Source organism: Eubalaena glacialis, chromosome 1, assembly GCF_028564815.1.
Source record: "Eubalaena glacialis isolate mEubGla1 chromosome 1, mEubGla1.1.hap2.+ XY, whole genome shotgun sequence".
NCBI lineage: Eukaryota > Metazoa > Chordata > Mammalia > Artiodactyla > Balaenidae > Eubalaena > Eubalaena glacialis.
Genome location: NC_083716.1, coordinates 164,637,353 through 164,663,449, shown reverse-complemented (window position 1 = coordinate 164,663,449; position 26,097 = coordinate 164,637,353). Strand labels below are relative to the sequence as shown.

The 26,097-nt window shown below is 32.9% G+C and overlaps 1 non-coding gene across 1 annotated transcript; it reads right to left on the bottom strand.

The window, feature by feature from the left end:
• Positions 1-24,884: 24,884 nt before the first annotated feature.
• Positions 24,885-24,991, bottom strand: LOC133078953 (U6 spliceosomal RNA). The gene has a single exon (XR_009697981.1). It is a non-coding gene; the product is annotated as a U6 spliceosomal RNA (small nuclear RNA).
• Positions 24,992-26,097: the final 1,106 nt, after the last annotated feature.

Genomic DNA, 26,097 nt, shown 5'->3' with positions numbered 1-26,097 from the left:
TAGGAATGCGAGAGATTTCTGTGCGTTAATATTGTACCCTATAATTCGAATGTTGGTGCATGTAATGTTGCCCCAGAGGTCTCTGAGACTGTCCTCAATTATTTTCATTCTTTTTTCTTTATTCTGCTCTGTGGTAGTTATTTCCACTATTTCATCTTCCAGGTCACTTATTCGTTCTTCTGCCTCAGTTATTCTGCTGTTGATTCCTTCTAGAGAATTTTTAATTTCATTTGCTGTGTTGTTTATCCTTGTTTATTTGCTCTTTAGTTGTTCTAGGTCCTTCTTAGACGTTTCTTGTATTTTCTCCATTCTATTTCCAAGATTTTGGATCATCTTTACTATCATTACTCTGAATTCTTTTTCAGGTACACTGCCTATTTCCTCTTCATTTGTTTGGTCTGGTGGGTTTTTACCTTGCTCCTTCATCTGCTGCATATTTCTCTGTCTTCTCATTTTGCTTAACTTACTGTGTTTGAGGTCTCCTTTTTGCAGGCTGCAGGTTCATATTTCCCTTTGTTTTTGGTGTCTGCCCCCAGGAGGTAAGGTTGGTTCAGTTAGTTGTGTAGGCTTCCTGGAGGAGGGTACTGGTGCCTGTGTTCTGGTGGGTGAGGCTGGATCTTGTCTTTCTGGTGAGCAAGACCGTGTCTGGTGGTGTGTTTTGGGGTGTCTGTGAACTTCTTATGATTTTAGGCAGCCTCTCTGCTAATGGGTGGGGTTGTGTTTCTGTCTTGCTAGTTGTTTGGCATGGGGCGTCCAGCACTGAAGCTTGCTCGTCGTTGAGTGGAGCTGGATCTTAGCATTGAGACAGAGATCTCCTGGAGAGCTCTATCAGATTGATATTATGTGGGGCTGGGAGGTCTCTGGTAGTCCAATGTTCTGAACTCAGCTCTCCCACATCAGAGGCGCAGGCCTGACACCCAGCCTAAGCACCAAGACCCTATCAGCCACACGGAGGTTTATTCCTTAACCAAATTGGAGTTTTCTGTAGTCTACTCCACCTCAAGGGCCAATAATATTCAGAGGTGGCAAGAATTCTAATTCTTCATATTCTCTTTTCTTCCTGTGGAGTTCTTTTTTTTCCTTTGTGTGTAGCCTAGCTTCACTTTCTCACAGGGTGCCGTGTTCACAGGCCTCGCAACAGCCCTTCAGACCAGAGTTCCTAATCCATAGTACTTTCTCATTAAAAACAAAACAAACAAAACAGAAAAATCCAAAACTAGTTTCAGGGACTTCTGGTTTCAGGTCCTAAATGTAAAGAGCTTGGAAATCACCATTCTGTAATTACAACAAAAAGTAAGTTTAGCAAATTGAAAATTAATAACTTTTCTTGGAGAAAAAATAAGAAATATATTTATCTTTAGAAACCATGCAAGTCAGAATAGAATGAAGTGAAATATTTAAAGTATTAAAAAAAAACTTAGCAACTTGGAATTCTATATCCAGAGCAGTTATTCTTCATAAGTGAAGGAGCAATAAGGACCTTATCAGACAAACAAAAAACTGGGGGAACTCACTGCCTGCAAAGCTGTCCTGCAAGAAATATTAAAAGCAGTTTTTCAGAAATAAGGAAAATAATATAGTTCAGAAACTTGGACTTACATAAAGAAAAGGAAAGTGTTGGAGAAGGAATACATAAAGGTAAAATATACCTGTAATTTTCTTATTTTTAGTTGATCTAATACAGTTGGCCCTTGAAAAACTTGGGGGGGGTGTAGGGTTGCCAACCCTTCAAGCTGTTGAAAATTCAACTACTGCTACCTCTGCCTCAAAAGCAAAGGAATTGATAAGTGATTCACCCAAAGGCAGAAATCTGACACAATTTGGTTAGAGCCCAAACTCAAATCCTAGTTCTTTTTATTCCACATATTGTGATCTCTACTTGAACACAAAAGTTTCCCCACACTTAAAGATCTGTAAAACAAAAATACAGGTACTATATTTATTTTTAAAAATTCATGTTATAAGTGGACCTGCATGGTTCAAAACTTTGTTGTGCAAGGGTCAACTGTATATAATTGTTTTTTCAAAGTAAAATAATAGCAATGTATTTTGTGAAGATAGCAGGTCGATAAGTAAAATAAATGATTGAAATGTTATAAATGGTGGGAGGAAGAAGTTAAGAATACTCTGTTATAAGGTACCTGTACTACTTGTGAAGTGGTAGTATTATTTAAAAGTAGACTTAGTTTAATATACCTTTACATGTATATTGCACACTCTAGGGCAACTGCCAAAATTGTTTAAAATGAAGTATAATTGATATGCTAAGAAAGGAGAGAAAACAGAATCATATAAAACAGAATCAGTGAAAACCAGGGGAGACAGGAAAGAGAAAAAAAGAACAGGTGAAAGAAATTTAAAAAGTTATAAACATGATAGATATTAATATAACTATATCATTAACTTTAAATGTAAATGGTCTAAATACACCAATGTAAAGACAGAGATGGTCTGTCTTAAAAACAAGACCCAACTATATGTTGTCTACAAGAAACACACTATAAATAAAAAGACAGATTAAAAGTAAAGGGATGGTACAAGATATGCCATGATGATGCTAATCAAAAGAAAGTTAGAATAACTATAGTAATTTCAGAAAAAAAGAGACTTCTGAACAAGGAATATGTACCATACTAAATAATGGAAGATGTTAATAATAGAACTCTGTGTGAGGGTGGAGGAAGTATATGGGAATTCTTTGAATATTTTCTCAATATTTATGTTAATATAAAACTCTTCTAAAATTAAAGTCTATCATTAATAAAAAAGAAGAAAGGCAAAGAAAACTTTTTAATGTAATGACAGAAATAAAATTAAATGCATCAATAATCAAAGTAAATTGAATGAGTTATATTTTTTTAAGAAGAAACAATTCTCACTTGAATTAAAAACATAAAAACACTATATGAAAGTGAAAAGCTTGAAAATAATGGAATGTGAAAAGTTTGAAAATAATGGAATGTCAAAAGTTATGTTAGGTTGGTGCTAAATAAAATTTTGAAGATGTAGCAATTCTAATATTAGACTAAACATTTCTCAATACACAATTATTTAAGTAGGTTAAAAAAAGGATAAAAGAAGGTATTTAATAAAAATAAATGTTCTTGTGCACAAGAAACACATTAATTGCAAAAATGTATATACCTAATAAAAACAATATAAACAAAACTTTTGATATACTCATTTGCTTGTAATTTTTCCCATATCTTATTTTTTCAATATAAACACTACAAAATTGTTTATTCTTAGTTTTTCAACATGTGCTCTATTTGATCATCTTTAAATCTTTTATTATTTATTTGCATTTAGTTTTCAGTTTGTTTTTTATCTTCTTGAATTGATGATTTAGTTTATTAATTTTTAGCCTTTCCTGATACTTTTGAAAACAATTAAGATACACATTTTCCTTTAAAGAACATTAGGACATCCCACAAGATTTGCTACAAAGTGCTTTCATTTTCTTCAGTTTTATATAGCTGTGTTTCATTTAGCTCATGAATGTTTTGAGTGTGTGTTTAATTTTCTAGATACAGATTTTAAAACAAATAACTGTTGATTCATTTATTCACTTGAAAGATTGGATATTAACTGTATGCCACATATTCTAGGTCCTTGGAGTACATCAGTGAAAAAAACAGGCACATTTCTCTGATTTTGTGAACCTTATATTTTAGTATTTTTAGTGTAGTTTCTTATTGTTGACTTCCAAATTAATTGTCAGATAATGGGGTCTATAGGATATTGGGTGTTTTGAATTAAGTTAAAAATTTGTATGTAGCCTTGAAAAAAATTTTTTTAAAAATCAAAAAGCTGTCACCTTTTCACCATTGAATATGATGATAGCTGTGAGCCTATCATGTACGGCCTTTATTATATTGATGTATGTTACCTCTATACCCACTTTGTGGAGAGTTTTTTTTTTTTATCATAAATGATGTTTAATTTTGTCAAAAGCTTTTTCTGCATCTATTGAGATGATCATATGATTTTTATTCCTCAATTTGTTAATGTGGTCTATCACATTCATTGATTTGAGGATATTGAACCATCCTTGCATCCCTAGGATAAATACCACTTGATCATGGCATATAATCCTTTTAACGTATTCTTGAATTCAGTTTGCTGATATTTTGTTGAGGATTTTTGCATTTATATTCATCTATATTGGCCTGTAATTTTCTTTTTTTGTGTGATATCTTTGTCTGATTTTGGTATTAGGGTGATGCTGGCTTTGTGGAATAAGTTCAGAAGCTTTCCTTCCTCTGTAATTTTTGGGAATAGTTTGAGAAGAATAGTTGTTAACTATTCTCTGAATGTCTGGTAGAATTCACCTGTGAAGCCATCTGATCCTGGACTTCCGTTTTTTGAGGGTTTATTATTACTATTATTATTACTGATTTAATTTCATTACTGGTAATTGGTCTGTTCATATTTTCTATTTCTTCCTGGTTCAGCCTTGGGAGATTGTACATTTCTAGGAATTTGTCCATTTCTCCTGAGTTGTCCATTTTATTGGCATGTAGTTGTTCATAGTAATCTCTTATGATACTTTGTATTTCTGTGGTGTCAGTTGTAACTTCTCCTTTTTCATTTCTAATTTTATCTATTTGGACCTTCTCTCTTTTTTCTTGATGAGTCTGGCTAATGGTTTATCAATTTTGTTTATCTTTTCAAAGTACCAGCTCTTAGTTTCATTGATCTTTTCTATTATTTTTAGTCTCTATTTCTTTTATTTCTACTCTGATCTTTATAATTTTCTTCTCTTCTATTAACTTTGGGTGAAAAGAATGTGTTTTCTACTTCTTTAGCACAAGGCTGAGTATAAGTTAACTCTGTTATTTGAATCTTCTGAAGGTTATGAATTAATTTTGTCTGAGCTAAACGATCATGAGAAAGATATACACAAATATACAGTTTATCTATCAATGCCATAGATGCTCTAGAAAATATAGTCTGAGAGAAGGACTAAAGGGGAAAGAGTGAAGGAAAAGGAAACTGAGGTAGGAAAAATAAACTGATGCTAATTCATATGTTACAAAGATGAGTATTGCTTCATGACAAGCCTCAAAGAGAAAGAGCTCAATAGATATGCTCACTCAGCACACAGGATTCCTCTGGAGCAAAATTCTTATGTTGAAGCCCTAACACCAATATGGCTATATTTGGTGATAGGGCCTTTAAGGAAGTAATTAAGTTGAAATGAGGTCATAACGGTGTGACCCTAATCTGATAGGAATGGTGTCCTTATAAGAAGAGGAAGAGACTCCAGTGGTATGTATGTACAGAAGAAAGGCCATGTGAGGACACAGGGGAAAAAATGCTGTCTAAAAACAAAGGAGAGAAGCCTCAGGAGATACCAAACTTGCTGACACCTTGATCTTGGGCTTCCAGCCTCCGGGACTGTGAGAAAATAAACTTCTGCTGTTTAAGCCACCCAATCTGTGGTACTCTGTTATAGCAGGCCTAGCAGGGTAATATAGTAAGGAAGGGGGATTTATCTCCCACGTCCCCACTTGTCTCTTTAATCTATGGGTTAAAATTTATCCCGCTAGGTATTAACTTCCTCATACTTAAAGATTGCATCATCCCTTGGAGAGCAGCTCTTTACCATGTTCCTTGGTACAGAGTTTCATCCAAATCTGGAAATGTCATTAGAGCTGGAAACTCCAGATGTGTAGCTGGTTGGCTGAGATATGCAGGTGGCCAAATATGGGTGACTGGCGTATGGTTTATGTGTTTTAGGAAATGAGTCCCTTCCTATAATCTGAGGATATCCTTATCCTATATAACAGGGGAAGTATATCATTTTTGACTTCTTAATTGGAAAACTCATATATATTTTTATCCTCATTTCTCTTACCTTTATTTTCATTTTACTTAAATAAACATTTCACACTTAAATATACAATGAACTCTTGGGATTATCTTGTTTAAAAGTGAGAAAAACTGAGGCCCACAGAGATAATAATATTTGCTTAATACTAAGGAGTTTGCGTTACCAAATTTGTTTTGTCTGGGAATTTAACTCATTGTGAAATCCAAGGAACTTCCCATTATTTCATGGTTGTACTTTATGAGGATATAGCAATAAGGCATGAGAAGCTGTAAGGTTTCAAATGGCACATAAATTGAGCTATTTACTTTTGTTTCCCAAATATGGTATCTAACATAACAAATCTTGAACAGAATAAGGTGTTCAGTATAAAAGGTAAAGCAGTGATATTGACATCAAAGTTAGCAGATGAAACCAATTACTTCTTTACAGTGAATTGTAAAATGTCCGTTACCAGTGAGAAAAAGCTCAGCTAAGGCTTAGATTTAGTGTCTCAGTGTAGCTGACATTGGATAGCCAGGTTAACAAACTTGCCTTAGTGGCTGTCTTTTTGTCATTTATTTTTCTGAAAGTGCATTTTAAAGTCCAATATATTTTAATTAACAGAAACATATGATTATTAGAAAACTACATGAATCAGGAAGAATAAAAGGATTATAAAGAAAAAATAATCATCACAAATTGAAATTTTAAAAACACCATTTCTTAAGCATCTAGGTTAACAAAATTATGAGACTGTGATACAATTTTGGGGACCTAATCTTTAAAATGAAAATAATGCATATAATGCATATTTAGTGTTTGAGAGTATAACAAGAGCTAAATTACAAAAAAAACACTAAGATTTTGTTCTTTATTGCCACTGCAACTATAAGCAAATATTACCTATTTCCTGGTTTGATGCTGAGTGAATAGGTGATAGTTGGCCATTCATTCAGAATAGTTCATATGCAATCAGTAGACACAATGCCTTATGCGACAGCTCTCCACTTAGTTTAATTTACTGTAACTCACATGTATTAATATCCCAGTAAGCTCCCTGGTGTCCCATTTCTGGCAGCGTGTGTGTCTCATTTTCTCTGTATGAGATTCCCTTGTGAAATATTTGGGAACTCTATCATGGAAATCATCAGGAAGGGAAGAATGCTGCTTGGAGGTGTGGTTTTTAATAGGGTTGACTAGGTAATTTGTTACTCAAAAGATGAGTAAAAACATGTAGTTTGGATAAATTGTTTCAACATTTATTATAAAATGTCTAATAGCATATTGTGTTGAAAATAAGACCATTCAATGAATGCAATATCATTTGCTTTTCTTACTGTATTTTATTCCTAGACTCCACAAATATTTAAGTTCATACTATGTGTAAGCACAGTGGTATATGTTTTAGATATTCAAAATGGTTTGTAAGAAATTCCATTTTCACCAATATGATTAAATAGATACCTCCCACTAAAAACAACTATGAATGCTTGATAAACTATAGTCATCTATTTATGTATTTATTTATTTACATTAGTATGGCTCATGGAATTTTATTCTATGCAATAGATTGTATTCCATTAATATCATTATTCAGCTTTGATGCTCAATTTATATCAGATTTGTTCAATGGGCAAATCTGGCTCTTGTGTCCTTTTGATTGTTCCCATCTTAATACCATCTTATTGAAGACAGTACAAGACATTTCAGACTTATTATTCATTTTCATATCCCAGCTCTGGAATCAACTTTTTCTCCAAAAACACCTGATAACCTTTAGTGGAAAATGGTGTTTAGACACGAAGATCAGGGTGATAGGTGTGCTCATTGATACCCATGTCATTGCTTCTAGGCCCTCTTTGTAGGACTATGACATATATAGTAGCATTTTCGTATCTATCCATTTATTTTTTCTCTCTTTCCTAAAAGCCATGAGTTCATACTGATATTTTAAATTTCTAAAAGTGAGAAACTGGGCTTTCATTACTGTCAATATGTTTACTTATTTGCTCAAGCCTAGACCATACAGGTAGTTTCAAAATTACTAATTCATATGACTACAAAAAGGAATTTGATCTTTATTTACTGTTCTCTTTGTAGAATACGTAAATCTGAACATTCAGTTCAATTAGTTTTTTCAAAATCAAATGCTCATGTAATTCCATCCCTATCAAGAGATAGAATATTTTTATTACTTCAGAGAGTTTTATCAGGCTCCTTTCCAGTTGTTACCCTCTCATTCCAAGCTAATTTCACGATTTTTTTTTTCATGCATATTCCACAATCGGCTTATCCATTCTCCTGTTGGTGAACATTTAAATAATTTCCAATTTTTGGCTCTTATGAACAAAGTTTCTACAGCTATTCTAGTATAAAACCTTTTGTGAACACATTTTCATTTCTCTTGGATAGATAGCTAGGAATGGAATTATATAGATTATATCATAGGTGTATGTTCAATTTTATAAGAAACTGCCAAACTTTTCTGTAACTTATTGTTCTAGTTTACATTCTCATTATCATTTTATGAGCATTCCAGTTGCCCCACATCCTTGCTTGCATTTGGTGTTATCTTTTTAAATATTATCAATTGTAATTGGTGAGATTTGGAACCTCATGTTTATAATTTTTGCTTCTCTGATTTACTAATAATGCCAGTTACTCCTTCATATGCTTGTTATCTAGTCATATGTCTTCTATGTAAGGTTCTATTAAAATATTTTGTCTTTTATTTTTAACTCTATCATTGAGATGCAGGTTTTTGTTTTTGTTTTTTACTATGTATAATCTGGATACAAATCTTTAATCAGACATATGCTTAATAAATTTTTTTTAGTGTCTTTTGATTAAAAAAGTTAACATTTTGATAAATTCTAATTTATCTACTTTTTCCTTTTAGAGATATTGTTTCTGTGTCTTTTCTAATAAATTTTTGCCCATCCCTGAAAATATTTTCCTATGCTCTATTCTAGAAATTTTTTTTTGGTTGTTTACTTAAGCTAAGTTTGTACTACCCCAAATTTATTTTTAAGCATTGTCTGAGGTAGGAGTTGAAGTTTATTTTTTGTTTCCATATGGATATCCAGTTGTTCACACACAGTTTTGAAAATAATTTATACCCCCTTTGGATTCCTTTAGCACCTTTGTCAAAAATCAATTGACTATATCAATATTGGGCTATCTCTGGATTCTACATAGAGATTTCTTGATTATTGTAGGTTTATATTAAGACTTACAGTCAGATAGTGTGTCTCTTACTTTGCTCTTTTTTCTCTATTATTATTTTGGTCACTTTCATTTTCTTCATTTCCCATATGAATGTTAGAATCAGCTTATCAATTTCTATATGAAAAGTGCATTATCCTAATGACTGACTATTGATGTTAAACATCTTTCTTGTGTTTATTTGCTGTCTATATATTTTCTTTAGTGTAGTGTCTTTTCAAATATTTTTTCCATTTCTAATAAGGTTGTTCTTTTTCATTACTGAATTCTGAATAATTTGTATGGTTTGGACTCAAGTCCTTTATCAGATATGTGATTGGAAATATATTCTCTTAGTCTGTAAATTGTCTTTTTATTAATAGTATATTAGTGGATCATTTGCTGAGCATCCTTTTTATTTTTGATAAAGTCCAATTTAACATTTTTTAATGGATATTGCTTCTGGTGTCATATATAAGAACTTTTTTCATAACCAAGAATATGAAGGTTTTCTCCAAAGATTTCTTCTAAAATATTTCTAGTTAAATGTTTTATATTTGCCTCTATGACACATTTTTTAATTCGTTTTGTATATGGTAAGAGTTACGGATTGAGATCACTTTTTCCCCATAGAGATATCCAATTTGTCCAACCCTATTTCTTTCAAAGGTATTTTTATCCATTGAATTGCCTTTACACTTTTGTCAAAAATCAATTGACCACATTTGTGTGTGTGTCTGTTTGTGTGTGTGTTTAGTCTATTAATATGCTGAATTACATTGAGTGATATTTGAATGGTGAATCAGCCTTGCATTCTTGGAATAAACTACTTGGTTATAATATATTATAGTTTTTATATATCGGTGAATTTGATTTGCTAATGTTTTGTTGATATTTCCATCCATGTTTTTTAGTAATAGTGGGCTATTGTTTTCTTTTCTTGCAAAGTCTTTGTCTAGTGTTGATATCAGAGACGGGAGTATATTGGATTCATAAAATAATTTTTGAAGAGCTTTTTTTCTCAGTTTTCTAGAAAAGATTGTTTAAAATTGGTATTTTTTTCCTTAATTGTCTGGTAAAATTTGCCAGTAGACCATCTGGGCTTGAAGTTTTTTGTTGGATGGTTTTTAAACAGAAATTTATTTAATAAATACATAGAGAACTATTTAGGTATCTGTTTCTTTTTGAGTGAGTTTTGTTTATGTCTTTCAAGGAATTGGGTCTTTTTACTCTAAGTTGTCAAAATTACGGGCAAAACATTGTTTGTAATACTTATCCTTGAAATGAGTACCTGTTTGAGTTTGTAGTGAAAAGTGAGTCCTCCTTTTTCATTTCTGATAATGGTAATATTGCTTTTTCTCTTTTTTTCATTGTCAGTCAGACTAGAGATATGTCAATATTGTGTATATTTGCACATCTAGTAATTTTTATTTTTAGGGTTTTTTTCCTGGTAATTTTTTATTGATTACTGGGCATTTTAGATAATATGTTGTAGAATCTCTCTACTTTCTCTTTTGAAGTATATTATTTCTTAACTATTATGTAGTTAACTTGGCTGAACTCAAACTCAATTCTCACCTACTTGAAAGAAGGTGAAACCTCTGCTCAGTTTTCAGCTTTACAGCTATGGCATTTCACCTTGAAGTCTTCCTCAGCATGTACAGGTTAGGGGTAAAACAAGGATTTAGGTGGCGTTTAAATGCAGCTTTTATGGCTTCTCCTTCTGTAGCTGTCTCCTCCTTGGGATTTCTTCCTTCATTTTCCATCCATTTAGAGAACCCTAAATGTTACCCTCTGCTTCCATAAGACCAAGAACTGTGACTTTCTACTTGAGTTTTAGCTGCCCTGTACTGCAGGGACTATAAAATATCCTCAAGGTGAAAAGTTGTATAAATGTAGGTCCTACATAGTATAGCGCCCTTCTTTCAAGGGTCAGCCTCTTCTCCTATTTCTGCCTACATTTGGTCACTCTTCAGTGTCTTTAAATAGTTATTCTTTACATTTCATGCAGAGCTTATAATTGTTATCTGTAAAAAGCCAGTTTGACAGTAGTAACTCTGCCATAACTGAATCAATACCTACTCCACAAATATATGAAAGGCATCTTATATTCTGTTTTTGAGGCAAATGATTTGATATACATATACAAGTATATTCATACCACTAATTTTTTTAAATTAAGTCCTTGTCATCATTTTTATTTTTGTTACTTGTTCTTCTGGATGGAGAGATTCTTAGATTTTCTTTTCTCGTTGTGTTTTTTTGTATTTTTATCTGTACTGTATTTTTAATTTTCTTTCTCCTTTTCTCTCACTTTTCTTTTGGTTATACAATTCATTGCTATGTCATTACTTCATAAAGGTACACATTGTTATACTTCTTATGTAATATAACACTTTTTTTTCTGCTCAATTACATTCTTCTTGAAGTCTACCTTTGCATCATCTAATTTATTACATGATTTACCATTCCTCATTCCTTTCACTTAACTTTTCTGAGAATGTATTATTTCTTGAAGACAAATACTTTGTAACATGTTGATAGACAGTTTCCCATTTTCTAAACTTATGAGAATTGCATTATGGTGGTAATCTGTTGCTTAACTACTGACCAAACACTTATACTAACAGAGAAGTGGATTTTGCATAAGAACAGGTAATGTAAATTTGCTTGAAAATTTTCACTATGTCAAAATTTTAGTTTTTAATTTTCAAATGTGCTGAAGTCAAGTCAATGCATAATATTTTCTTTACACTCCTACACAATATAGGGATTTCATTACCATACTTCACATTATAATAAAACCCTTTATTTGTTTCATATGTTGAGTTTGTCTAACTTTCCATTAATCATTTGGTTTAATAAATTTTTTAAAGAATGAACAGGGATACAGATACTTTTAGCAGTTTATAATTCAGTTATTAGCAGTAATTTTCATGGTCAAAAGTGGCAAATAGGGATTTTCTTCACTCTTGAATATTCAGCATATTTTAGTCCTAAATGTTATCTAAAAACTAAGTTACATACAAGTTTGAATTCTGAAATTATAAAGAAGCTCCTGATGTGATTCATTTGTTAGTTTTGAAAAGTATATTATAACTTAATAGTCTTTGACACATTTTCCTTGAATTAATTTTTAATATCGAGTTACAAATCAGAGTTTTAAAATCATAGTTGATACTAACATGATTAAATGTTAAAATAGGCAACACCAAATTTATAGTCTTGATTCATAATCATTATTTTTTGTTTAATAGGTGATGAAATAGTCTATGATCAATATTTCAGTTAGGATATCATTTCTTTCAGAGTATTTGTAGTTATATAAATCAAGTGCAAAATTTCTGAAGCAAATGAAGTCTATTTTAAGATATTCGTGTTCATTTTGAAATTGGCAATTAGGTAAGGATATATTATTTTTTCTTAATCTTTAAAATATAGTACTCAAGCATAACACAGATGATATAGTTAATTTTGAATTAATTAAAAATTTTATTCGTTTTTGTCCATAGACCTCTGATATTCAACATTATCATAATTATTAGACAGTTATGACCACCCACAGGGAATGCACCACTATGCTTGAGTCTAATGGTTATTCAAACAAAATTCAGGCTCTGTTCTCATAACAGAGAATTAAAATAAAAAGCACAAAGCATGGCCAAAAACAGTAAGAAAAGCAAGAAAAGTCTAGGAAACATCCTAAAGATGCATATTCTAAGTAATTTTTCACTAGACAAAAGAGATATACTTTGCTTAGTATTGAAACATAATGGATTGATTATTAAATTTAGGAAACCTGAATTCTAGATCTGTGTCTGCCACCTACCAGGAATATGGATTCAGAACAGTCACTTAAATATTTGAACTTGATCTGTAAAATAAGGATAATGATACCCCTTCTCTCTCCCTCACGGAGTTATTGTGAAAATCAAATCAAATAGTTTTAAACTTAAAAACACTTTCTAAAACTGCCAAGCAATATGTAAAAATGATTTTATTTGTAGATATAGCCATTTCTCACATATTTCTTTATATTGTGTTCTTTTATTTTTTTAAGTGATTTAATATTTTCTACTCAATTTTCCATAGTCTCAATTTCATAAGAATATGAAGGAATATTCAACAGCTTGCCATATTGAAGAGTTTCATTATTATAAAACAGGTATGATCTAAAAATGCAATAATCAAAGAGAGAGCAAGCAAAAATGGCTGTCCTTCTATACTATACAGTTCTCATCTTCATCAATCAACCAAGATATTCTTATCTATTATGTACTCATGAAAAAACCTTATTCACTTCTGTGGTAGATTAAAAGACAGATTCATGCTATTTTGCCAATTCTCATGAAAAGATGTGATCTATTTTCAGTCTCTTCAATCTGGTCTAGTCTTCGACTAATATAATGTGGAAATCACATTGTGTGAATTACCCAGCCTAGCTCTCCAGAGGTCTTGCAGCTTCTGCTTTCACCCTTTGAAATGTTGCCTTACAGCTGCCATGTTTTTTTTTTAAAAAAAAGCCATTCTAACCTAGAAGAGAATGGGAGGCCACATACAGGAAAACTGAACCAGAAACAAACTCCAGATTAGTTAGTGAGGTTATCTTGAACATTCTAGCCCAGCAGTCCCTACAGTGACAGAAAATTCAGCAGAGGAACTATACAACCAACCTTCAGATTTGTGAGGAATAGCAGGATAGCAATTTATTAATGTTTTAAGCCACTAAATATGAGGTGTTTTATTACACGATAGATAACTGATAAAATTTTAAAGGAGTAAGGTAACACCTTGGCAATAGCTTATTATTTTCCCCATATGTTTGTAGTTTTGACCACATTATGACTAATGCAAAAACTTTTTGTATACTAAGATAAAACTTTGACAGTGCTCAGTTTATTGTTGGCTCTCAGTTAAATGATGTAAATTAGTAATGATTGAACAATAATCAGCAGTAGTTGTCCAATTCTACATATATAATTTCAGCTTTAGTCCTGCTGATAAAATAACTATTTTTATTTCCTCTTTCAAGAGGAGTAAAGGTCATTGTAAGTGTATAGATTTTTGCTCCAAGTGAAAGATTTTTGCTTTGTGTTCACTCATATGTGGTGGTCTGGTCTCAGTCTTGTATACTAGCTTCACTAGACTTCTCAGTGCACTAAGAGCATTTCTTAGACATATCTAATTGTTATGTTGGTTTTATATCATCACGGATGTTTGGGGTGAGAGAAGCCTGAATTGAATAAGAAGCAATACTTTAAATCAGGGGAATTTTAAAAAATCTAAGTTTACAGATTTATTGGTGTTATTGTCATATTTAGATTGAATATTGATATTATAATAATTACTATTATTTTATAATAAAGAGAAACGATTACAGGAAAATATTTGTGTGGTTTTTTGAACAGAAATATCTTAGAATGGTGTTAGTAGGTATAATTCTTAAGGAATAACCCTCTGGTCAGTTTTGAAACTAATCCTCAATAGGAAGTAAACATATTTGGAATATTATCTTCTGAATAAATGGGTCCATTTCTTTTTTGCTAAATATTCATTTCTTAAGGATTAAATTGATTACCTGTGGATCCTATCCTAACGTTCCAAATTTGTCCATTTGCCAAAACTTAAATCCATAATCTTTCTAGTGACTCTTGGGCCTGAACAATGATTCTTGAGAGAAGTTATTATGCTACTTTGACAATTATGCCCAAATTTGGAGAAGAAAAGTACATACTGGAGCAAGAATGCTATACTTTGCTTGCCTCAGAACTTTTTTCCCTTTAATTTTAATGTCAACAATTAGAATTTACCTGTAAGGGCATTGTAATCAGATAATGTGAATAGTTTAAGTCACGTTTGTGAGGTGTGGTATGAGAAAAATCTTAGTTTCCTCATCTTGGGACTTAATGTATACTTCGGGAAGGCTTTTTTTTTCCATGTTGTGATTTACTGTTTTTACGTAAAAGTATATCTCTCTATTGCTTCTTTTAAATAGTCATAGTAAGATAGATTGGCTTAGTTCATAATTTATTAATCTTTGATGAAATGCGACCAAACTTAAGGATGTTGTAAGTGCCTCAGTCTGAGTTCTGTACCATCCATTCTCCAATTTTTCAACAATAAGCTGAAGGAATAAAGTATTCAATTTTGGAAAATAAAAGCTGTATTATACAAATACAGACTTAGATAAAAATACTATTAAATTTCCATGCAGATAGGATATATTTCAGATGAAAGAGACCACTTGACTATAAGGATTAGTAGCAATCTAACTGTCTAGAGTGGATAATGAAATCAGGAGGAAAGAGAATGATATGTGACACTTCCAGATTTGTTAGTTGCACTAAAATCTTCATAAAGTATCTTAATTTTTAACAAAAGTTGGAATGGATACTAACATTGTTCCCTGGCCTTGATGTCACTCAAAGCTGAGTATTTCTGAACATTTCTGTACCATAGTACCATATTGTATTACTAAATACACTGCAGATAGGTTTCCCTACACTGATTTTTTATTTATTTATTTATTTATTTATTTATCTATTTTTGGTTGTGTTGGGTCTTCGTTTCTGTGTGAGGGCTTTCTCTAGTTGCGGCGAGCGGGGGCCACCCTTCATCGCGGTGCGTGGGCCTCTCACTATCGCGGCCTCTCTTATTGCAGAGCACAGGCTCCAGACGCGCAGGCTCAGTAGTTGTGGCTCACGGGCCCAGTTGCTCCGCAGCATGTGAGATCTTCCCAGACCAGGGCTCGAACCCGTGTCCCCTGCATTGGCAGGCGGATTCTCAACCACTGCACCACCAAGAAAGCCCCTACACTGATCTTTTTACTGTCTCTTTAGCTTTGCCTTTTCCAGAATATCGTGTAGTTGGAATCTTATGGTATTTAGTATTTTCAGATTGGCTTCTTGCACTTAGTAATATGTTTTTAAAGTTTCTCTATGTCTTTTCATGACTTGACAGCTCTTTTATTTTTAGTGCTGAATAATATTCCATTGTTTGGATGTACCACATTTTATTGATCCATTCACTTACAGCATTTACAGAAGGGCATATTAGTTGCTTCCAAGCTTTGGTAATTATAAACAAAGCTGCTATAAACATTCATGTGCAGGTTTTTGTGTGGACATAAGTTTTAAAATCCTTTGGGTAAATATCACAGAGTGCAATTACTGGATTTTATGGTAAGAGTATGTTTAGTTTTGTAGCAAACTGCCAAGCAGTCTACCAAAGTGGCTGTACCATTTGCATTCCCACTAGCAATGAGTGAGAGTTCCTGTTGTTCCACATCCTCACCAGTACTTGGTGTTTTCGGTGTTTTGGATTTTGGCCACTCTAATAGGCTTTAGTGGTATCTCATTGTTGATTTGCAATTCCCTGATGACGTGTGATGTGGAACATCTTTTCATATGCTTATTTGCCTTCTGCATATCATCTTGGTGAGGTGTCTGTTAAGATCTTTGACCTGTTTTTTAATTGGGTTGTTTTCTTATTGTTGAGTTTTAAGAATTTTTTTGTATATTTTGAAATATATATATATATAAATATAAATATATATCTGTCTTTTATCAGATATATTTTTTGCAAATATTATTTCAAACCTGTGGTTTGGTTTCTTATTCTCTTGCTAGGGTCTTACACAGAGCAGAAGTTTTTAGTTATAATGAAATTTAGCTTATCAATTATTTCTATGATGGATTGTTTTTTGGTGTCATATCTAAAATATCATCACCATACCCAGTCATCTAGGTTTTCTCCTATGTTATCTTCTAGGAGTTTTACAGTTTTGCTTTTGGACATTTAAGTCTATGATCTAGTTTGAATTTAATGTCTACAACAGGTATAAGGTCTGTCTAGATTCATTTTTTTTGCATGTGAATGTTTTGTTGTTCCAGCACCATTTGTTGAAAGACTATCTTTGCTCCATTGCATTGAAACCAAGCAGGACCCTGTGGGGCCTTCCCAGGCACAAAAACCCTTCCATGTCCCCCATTGATTGTTTGTAGGAAAAGGTTTCAGCCTCCTAGACCTTTCTTGAGTTCTAAAGGGCAGATTGAAACAGTTGCTAGAGGAGTGAGGGAATACAGAAACAAAGGAAAGGCCATCAAGAAACAATAGGGCAGTGGTGATGGGTCAGGGTCCTGGTTCCTCCTCAAGGGGTATACATAACAATCTGATACATATCTCTGAGTTCTTCTACAGGAACTAAGGCCCCTACCCAGGTGGAAGATAGTAGCTTCAGGCTGAGCACAAGCATGTGGAACTCAGACTGGTTAGATCAAAAGGCTGACGATTGAAATTCCTGGAACACCATCCTGTTACCTCACCACCAACCAATCAGAGGAAGGTCACACACCCTGCAGACCTCCCCTTGTGCTTTGCCTATAAAAACTCTACCCCGTAAACCATCAGGGAGTTTGGGTCTTTTCAGCATGAGCCACCTGTTCTCCTTGCATGGCCCTTGCAATAAACCTTTCTCTGCTCCAAACTCCAACTTTTCAGTTTATTTGACCTCACTGTGCATCAGGTACATGAACTTGGGTTCAACAACAGTATTGCCTTTGCTCCTTTTTCAAAGATCATTTGAGTGTATTTATTTGAGTCTATTTCTGGGCTCTCTATTCTGTTTCATTGGTCTATTTGTCTCTTCTTTAGCCAATACCACACTGTTTTGCTTACTGTGGAGTTATAGTAAGTCTTGAAGTTGGGTAGCATCAGTCTTCCAGCATTGCTCTTCTCTTTCAGTATTGTATTGGCTTTTTGGGTGTTTTGTCTCCCCATGTACAAACATTGTTTATCTTTTTTTCTTTTTTTTAAATTGGAGTATAGTTGATTTACAATGTTGTGTTAGTTTCAGGTGTACAGCAAAGTGAATCAGTTATACATATACATATATCCACTCTTTTTTAGATTCCTTTCCCCTATAGGGCATTACAGAGTATTGAGTAGAGGTCCCTGTGCTATACATTAGGTCCTTATTACTTATCTATTTTATATACAGTAGGATAGATTCTCTTTCATTGCCCATTCCAAAAGAAATGACTTTAATGTGTCAAAATTTTTCTTTACATATAGTACACATTCTGAATACTTGTAGTACTAATTTTAAACCTTCAGTTTTTTCTCAGTTCTTCATAATTTCCTCATTTGCTTTGGTCTAATTCAGGTGTTCCACTTTCACCTGAATAAGTTTTTAAAGGACTTGAAATTTTTTCTGACTCTCTCATTCTCTCTTCCTGTTCTTTCTTCCCCTCACAGCCCCTGGTTTCTTATCCTCTTTTTTTCCTCAATGTTCTTTGAGAGTGAGGCCTTGGATTAACAAGTGCTTCACACATTTAAAGTAGCATCAAAGTGTTGTAAAGATCATAAACACATGGAAGAAAATAAGAAGAAAAAAACAGATGCAGTCTTTAAACATTACAGATAAAAAGCAAGTATTTCCTTCTATTACAAAATTTTAAGTAACTGTTTAGTGTTTTCTCAGAATTCTAGTCTCTATATTGAAATGTGGAAAATGTAATTTTTCTGAAAAATTCATAATTTGTTATAGTTTTCAGGTCAATTGCTATCACATTAATTCTGTCAACATAGACCCTTATTAAAATGAAACTATATTTCTTGAACCAAACATTTTCAGACTGGAAATTCTAAATTATCAAATTATATTTATTGGTATAAATTGATTTAGAAAAAAATGAATTAAGTGCATAAACTAGTTTCCATAAGATCACTGTAGTAAATTTTGCTGTTATATTTTCACAATTAAAATTTGCTATATGACTACTACAGACAACAATCAGTGAATCTCAGCTTCATCAAACTAGAGGTTGGCAGTTCTTCATGTAGGGGATTGTATTTAGAAATTTCTTTGCCTTGTGAACTGATAGAGTACAAGTTGATTGGCCTTCAGGCCTGGGATCTTGGGTCAGGCCATTGATAAAGTTCAGTGGCTAAGAAAGAGGTCACTGATTGCTATTTATAATTTGTTTTCTGATAATGTTATCATGCACATGTACTCAGAGGCCATGGGTTGCAGTTCATAAATTGAAACAAATGAGTAAAAATATGTAAAACTAATTCTGTCAGTTTTCAAAGCACTAAGATATTTGTTATATTCATTTAAATTAGTATGACTTTATGCATTAACTCTAAAGCTGAGGTGGACAGTAGCAAAATATCCTGTGTGTGCTCCTTTATGAATTTTCAGATATGAGTATTTATAAAAATGACATAGATAAAGAATTGCAAAAGTCAACAGAAAATATAAAGAGTGATGCTTTTCATGTGACTCTGACTCACAATTCTTCATTGTTATTTCTTTTATTTCTTGATAGTCAAGAATTTAAACAATTATTTCATGTCTTTCATATACATAATAAAATATTCCATCTAAAATATATATATTACTTTTTAGACTTGTCATTGGTAAGTATTCATCTCTCACTATTTTTCAAATCTCTTTATTGGTAAATTCTGCCAATACTTTTTTGGGGCCAAATGTTGTATTCTGCTTTATTGAAAAACACAATTCTATACTGAAGTTTTCTTAGCAAATTTTGTCTTATATTTAGTTAGGAAAATTCTTAATAGCTTGGAAAACATAGTATATAGCCATAGGTTAAAAGAATATTTTACTAAAAAACAACAGTAAGAATAAGCTTTAAAAAGCAAACAAACAAAAAGAATAAGCATTAATTAAATCAAAATGCCAGTAGATATTATAAGACATTAAATTAATTCTGAAAATGCTTTCCTTTCATTTGTATTTTCTTTTGCTTGATTTTCATGGAATTCTGTGTGGATGGGAAATGCAAGGTCATTTCAAACAAGGATGATTGCATAATGCAAGTCTAATCAAATTGAGAACTTAAAAAAAGGCTAGAGATGAGAAGTGTAGCTATTTCTACCAATGCTTTACTATGCAGAGGACATTGTAAGGAAAGCTTTCCTTGGAATTTTGTTCTTGAAAAGCTGAAAGCAGGTAACAGAGCACAGCAAATAATAAACAATCTTCAAGAAGTACATATGTGGCAACATAAGTGAATATTTGATCTTGAATTTTGGACAGGTAGGATATCCATTACTAGGGATCATTCATTACCATGTTCCCTTTAAGGATAGGTCTATATCTGTTTTAAATAGTGTGATATGTTTAAATGACCAGAATCTTTTCCTAAATAATTCAATTTAAAATACATTCCTATTAAAATGTTTAAATGTCATGTAGAAGATGAGCATGGGATTAGGGGTAGGGTGTTGATGCCTTTTATATTAGCACATAAACTAAACTTGGTAGGAAAGATTACTCTAATGGTTAAGTGACTGTTACTAGGGAAAGTGGTGTTTCTGAGAAAATGGTTGATCACACAGAGTGACCAATTTTATTTGGCATAAGAATCCACAATAAGAAAGGCTGATGTGTGCACAAATCAGACTCGGTGTGACCACTGTTAGTGGGGAGGCTGAATAAAACTGTAAAAAATGAGAGCATTGGAATTGGACTGTCTCAATTTCAACTTTGTCTCTGGCTCAATCTAGCTCTGCACTAACTGTAGGGAAGTTATTTAAATTCTCCAAACCCCAAGTTCCTTATATGTATTATAAGTTAGAACTAATCAATTGGTGTGAGGAGTAAAATAGATTGTGTGTATAAAACTCTCAGAATAGTGGCTGGCACATGTAAGTGTCCAATAGATGTTAATATGTTAAATGTTATTTAAATCTCACACTATTCTATAGTATGGTTTCTATGGTAATATTTAACATACTATAAAATAGAATATTTATATGCTCACTGTATAGAAACTATTTTATACACATTAGTTGAAGATTACTATTAGTTGTGTCTCCAAGCATAATTTCTCCCTCAAGGGGGAGCAGTATTTCCCATGGAGTTTAGGACTATTAAATCTGTAAAGTGATCAAGCAGCCCATAAACTATACCATGGTGGCAGCTGCTATGTTTCCTTGCCACACTTACATAGATTCAGCCAATGAGAAAACAAGGAGCCCAAATGAATCCGCAAAGTATATTACATAGCAATTTTATAGACTCACAGAGAAACCTGGAGCTATACCTTAAAATGGGGCAAGGTAGACCTGCATGCTACTACAATGAGGAATATGGATGAGACTCTCCCATAAAAATACAGATAAGAAACTGCATGCAATAGCCATGTATCATCATTTGCAGGGCATATCACCAAAACTTGGTCAAGCATTTCATCAAAACTTGGTCAAGCATTGCCTATTGATCTATGTGGTTACATGCACTGTCTTCAGGTTACCATAGCAGATTTGTATCCCTACAAAACCATTTAGATTAAGAAGAGAACCAAAAGCTGGGGGATATTATTGACCTATTTCAACCTCCTTAAGAGCTTCCCAAGTTCAGTATCCATTGTTATAGACACGGCACTGTCACCATAATGTTGCTGTGCTTGTACCTCCAAATTTGAAAAAAGACTCAGTAGGACTGAGTCTCTCCTTCTCCTCCTCAACACATACATTCCATCAATACTAAATGCTATAGTTTTCTGACATGCACACTTCCATGCACTTTTGGACATGCTACTCTTCCTGCTCAGAATTCACCTCTACCAAATACCCTCTAAATCTGATGAACTCTTACTTATTATTTAGAATTATCTTAAGTTCATAAATATGCTCTTCCTTCCTACTTTCCCATCAGATCATCCTCACTGTCCTGTGCCTTGGATATATTTCTGTTGTGTTCACAACATTAAATTATTATTTCTCTTTACATATTTATCTCTGCTAACAAGCTCTAACACCTTTGAACTCCAGTTCATGGTTCATGGTTTTGCATTCCTGGCATAGAGTTCTTTAAGTTTTTGTTAAATTGAATTGAGTTGAATTTAATTAAATTGAATAGTTGTATATTTTTCTATGAAACTGTCCGCACTCTTCCCTCACTTTCCTTCTAACCAATGACAGGTATTTGAGAGATAGACAGGTTTAAGGACACATTCTTTTGAAATGGAGCAGAACAATGTTAAATGATCCACAAGGAGACCAATGCCTAGAATTAGACCATAGAAGTATAATACTCAAACCAATAAGCTCACCATCTTGAGGACTGTAAAGATACTAGAAATATATTTTCTCTTTCTTTGCTGTGGTTTAGCCTTAAGAGGTCTGTATTTCCAGACTTACAGGAAACATACCATTAAAATATAGTCAATTATTATTGGTGAAGTTATTCATCTATTTAGTGAAGGAGGTAAAACTAATACTAGTTCATATTATCTTACACTTTGAATTAGTAATAAATTGTACTGAGAAGTCAGATAAATAGAGGATATGGACCTTCTCTGTTCTACTAGATGCTTCCAAGGAAATACAATTGTTTGACTTGCCAGGGAAGTAAACAATTATCTCGTAATAGGCTCTTGGTGGAATTAAGATTGTCATATATTTCATTTAACATTTGTCACTGTAGAAATAAATTCAAAGATGAAGTTTTTGATTTGATCTGTTTGCTTTTTCTCAGGTGGGTCAAGTTTGGCTAAAGATAACAGCATCATGGATATTCTAACCTACCGAAATTTTCTAAACTTGTCGGATAATAATAATCACCAGGATACTTATTATACCTGTAGGTTATCAGTTAAATTTGATTAATTTGTGTTGGACCCCAAGAATCTTTTTTTTAACCTGAAGTCCAGGTAATTCTTATTTTTCAACATACTTGGACAACTGCATCTCTATACTATTTTAATGAATGAAAAAATTTGGAAAATTTTCAGGTCTTTTTGATCAGAAAGTACCCTTTTTTTCCTTTGAGATATCTACTTTCCTTTCCAGATTTATCTCTCACCATTAATCTTTTTGTCTTTAAGAAATCGTCATGACGGACTGCCTACATGCTCCCTTTTTCTTTTGCCCATGCGGTTCTTGCACTTCGAATCCTGCTGCCCATGAGTTTCCTTCACTTGGCTGACCACATTCATCATCTGAGACTTAAATCTAGTGTCCTCTAGGAATGGCTCCTTGACATCCTATGGCCGAGATGTCTCCACCTGTTGTACTCTAAACCACTTGTGCCTACCATTAATGCTCAGCATTTTTCACTGTACTATTATTTTTTAAATCTTCTCAACTAGACCATAGACTCTTATGGGCAGGCACACTATTTATTACTCTTCATGTTCCCCAACTAGCCTAAATCTAACAATGGATGTCTAATAATGTTTACTAAAGGAATGAAGAGTACAAATTGTTTAGGTTCTATCTTTATAATTTTAAGTCTCTAAACATGCATATCTTTTAGGAAATGTGCCTTTTTTTCTTCTTGGTGTGTCTCCCATCTACATGAAGAACTGTCATGGCTAGTTTTATATAGGTAGCAAGAGGTTATTAACACAAAAAATTTAATTAACTAGTTTTAAAAAATTATAAAGTAATATATATGCAGATAGTGTAAGGAAATGTAAATTAAAAGTGAGCCTTCTTACCATCTCTAGTTCATGATAGATAACCATTATTAACAGTTTCTTGTTTGTACTTCTAGAAATGTTAATATACACAAAGCATATATAGGTAGATATAAATATCTTATACATATTCATATAAGTACAAATACACAGACACACATACATATATGTTTGTTTTGTGTATACTTTTATACAAGTAAGGTAATATTATGTTTACATCTTGGAAAAATTCATATTAACTTATATAAATCCACTTCATTCTTTTAATTGGCTGTATATTATTCTATTTTATCATGATATAGTTAATCCCCTCCTACTGGGTAGTTAGGTTGTTTTAATTTTTTTCCCATTATAAATAATACTTCAATGAATGTTCTTTCATACAATTCTTTGTGAAGTGAAGAATGTTTCTAATTAAAGTAATATGGATTTTGGATACATATTTCTGAATTAATCTTAAGAAAGACTGCTACAATTTATACTTCTATCAAGAAGAGAATGTTTCTCCATACTCTCACTAATTTTGTGTTATTCAATTTATATTAAGGTGATCTCATGTGTTTTAATTAACATTAATTTACATACAAGTGAACAGGAGTATTTTGCATGTAATTAAGGATTTGTACTGCTGAAGCACATTGGTTCTTTGTCTTCATTTATCTTAGATACTATTATATATCAGTTTTTCTCTGCTTTAAAGCTCTCCCAAAGTTTGTTTTTTCATCTTTTGTTCTCTAGTTCTCTGTTCATTTTCAAAACTCTAGTTTCCATACCTTATTTGAAATATAAAATGTTTTATATAAGGTTAGTTTTCCAGTTTTGCCATTATATTCGTTCCATTAGAAAGGATCTGAGACAGATACAGACTTAATTTTTTTTCATTTTTTTTAAATCCTTGCAATTTAATGAAATTTGAACAGTAATATTTCCTCTGGGTTTTGATTTCCAGTACCTACTTACCTAGAATTAATAATACTTACTACCTGATCCACAATTACAGAAAAAACTTTCAAAGTTAAGAAACAGTCTAAATTTGAGGTATAAAAAGAATATCCAGGGCTTCCCTGCTGGCGCAGTGGTTAAGAATCCGCCTGCCACTGCAGGGGACAGGGGTTCGATCTCTGGTCCAGGAAGATCCCACATGCTGCAGAGCAGCTAAGCCCGTGTGCCACAGCTACTGAGCCTGCGCTCTGGAGCCAAAGAGCCACAACTACTGAAGCCCGTGCACCTAGAGCCTGTGCTCCACAACAAGAGAAGCCACCACAACTAGAAGCCTGCACACTGCAACAAAGAGTAGCCCCTGCTCGCTGCAACTAGAGAAAGCCTCGCACAGCAACAAAGACCCAACAGAGCCAAAAATAAATAAATAAATACATAAACTTAAAAAAGAAAGAAAGAAAGAATATTCATTTAAAAATATGGAATGCTTCCCAAATTTGGGTGTCATCCTTGCACAGGGGCCATGCTAATCTTCTTTGTATATGTCCAATTTTAGCATATGTGCTGCTGAAGTGATCACTAAACTTAATTTTCTAATTATAGATTTGCCTATACTGGTATAATTTGTGTGTGTATGTGTGCTCCAGTATTTAATTTAACTTGTTTCACTGCTACCTAAGTGCTTTACTAAGTGTTCTGGAGCTGCACTTGATGAAAAACACTAAAATAATCTGCATTATAAGTTTTGTGTATGCTGAGTCTTCAGAATATTTCATCTATCTTCATCCAATCCTAAAATAGTAAAGATAAGCTGGAGATAACTTTTAATTGTTTTAGTATTTTAGTAATTTCCTTTTTTATTGAAGTATAGTTGACTTACAATATTTAAATATTAGTTTCAGGTGTACAACATAGTGATTTAATATTTTTATAGATTATACTCCATATAAAGTTATTATAAAATATTGGTGATATTCCCTGTGCTATACATTACATCCTTGTATCCTATTTATTTTTTACTAATTTCTTAATTGCCAGTCCTACATATGTCTTAAAACATTAGCTCACTTGCCATTAGAAAGCTCTTTTTTTAAAGTTTAGCATCCTGTTTTTACCACCTTATTTTTAAAATGTATTTAAAATTTTTGCATCTTAGAGCATTTATGCTCATATATTAGCTTCTTTTAAACTATAGTTGAAAGGAGATATTTATGTTTGTTACGTTTTGCGTAAGTCTCTCTCCCCCCCTCTCTCTTTCTCTCTCCTAAAGGAAGGCAGGTACACAAGTCAAGAGGAGAAAGGTAACTGACCCCTTGACCAAGTTGTTCTGTTTGGTGAGGTTGTACCACATTGCCCTTGTGAGGTTTACAGTAAAAGCGGAGCAGGGGTCTGGAGTCTGGAGTAGAGGACTAAAGCGTTAGGATCAAAGTCCTAATTGTCTGTTTTCTTGAAGTTAGGGTTATTGGCAGCTGCCATTATACCATCCATGCTGCTGTCACCCAGCACAGCCAACCAGCATGCACTAATTGCAATGGCCTTTTCATCAAGTAAGATCATCCCACTAAACACAAAGAGCTGTCTTTCCATTAGCACAGACAGTAGCCAGCTAGATCAGCTGGGCTCCTTGAGTATGATTGGACTGTCATATTGTTATGATTTGTTCAAGTTTAGAGCATTTAGCAGATA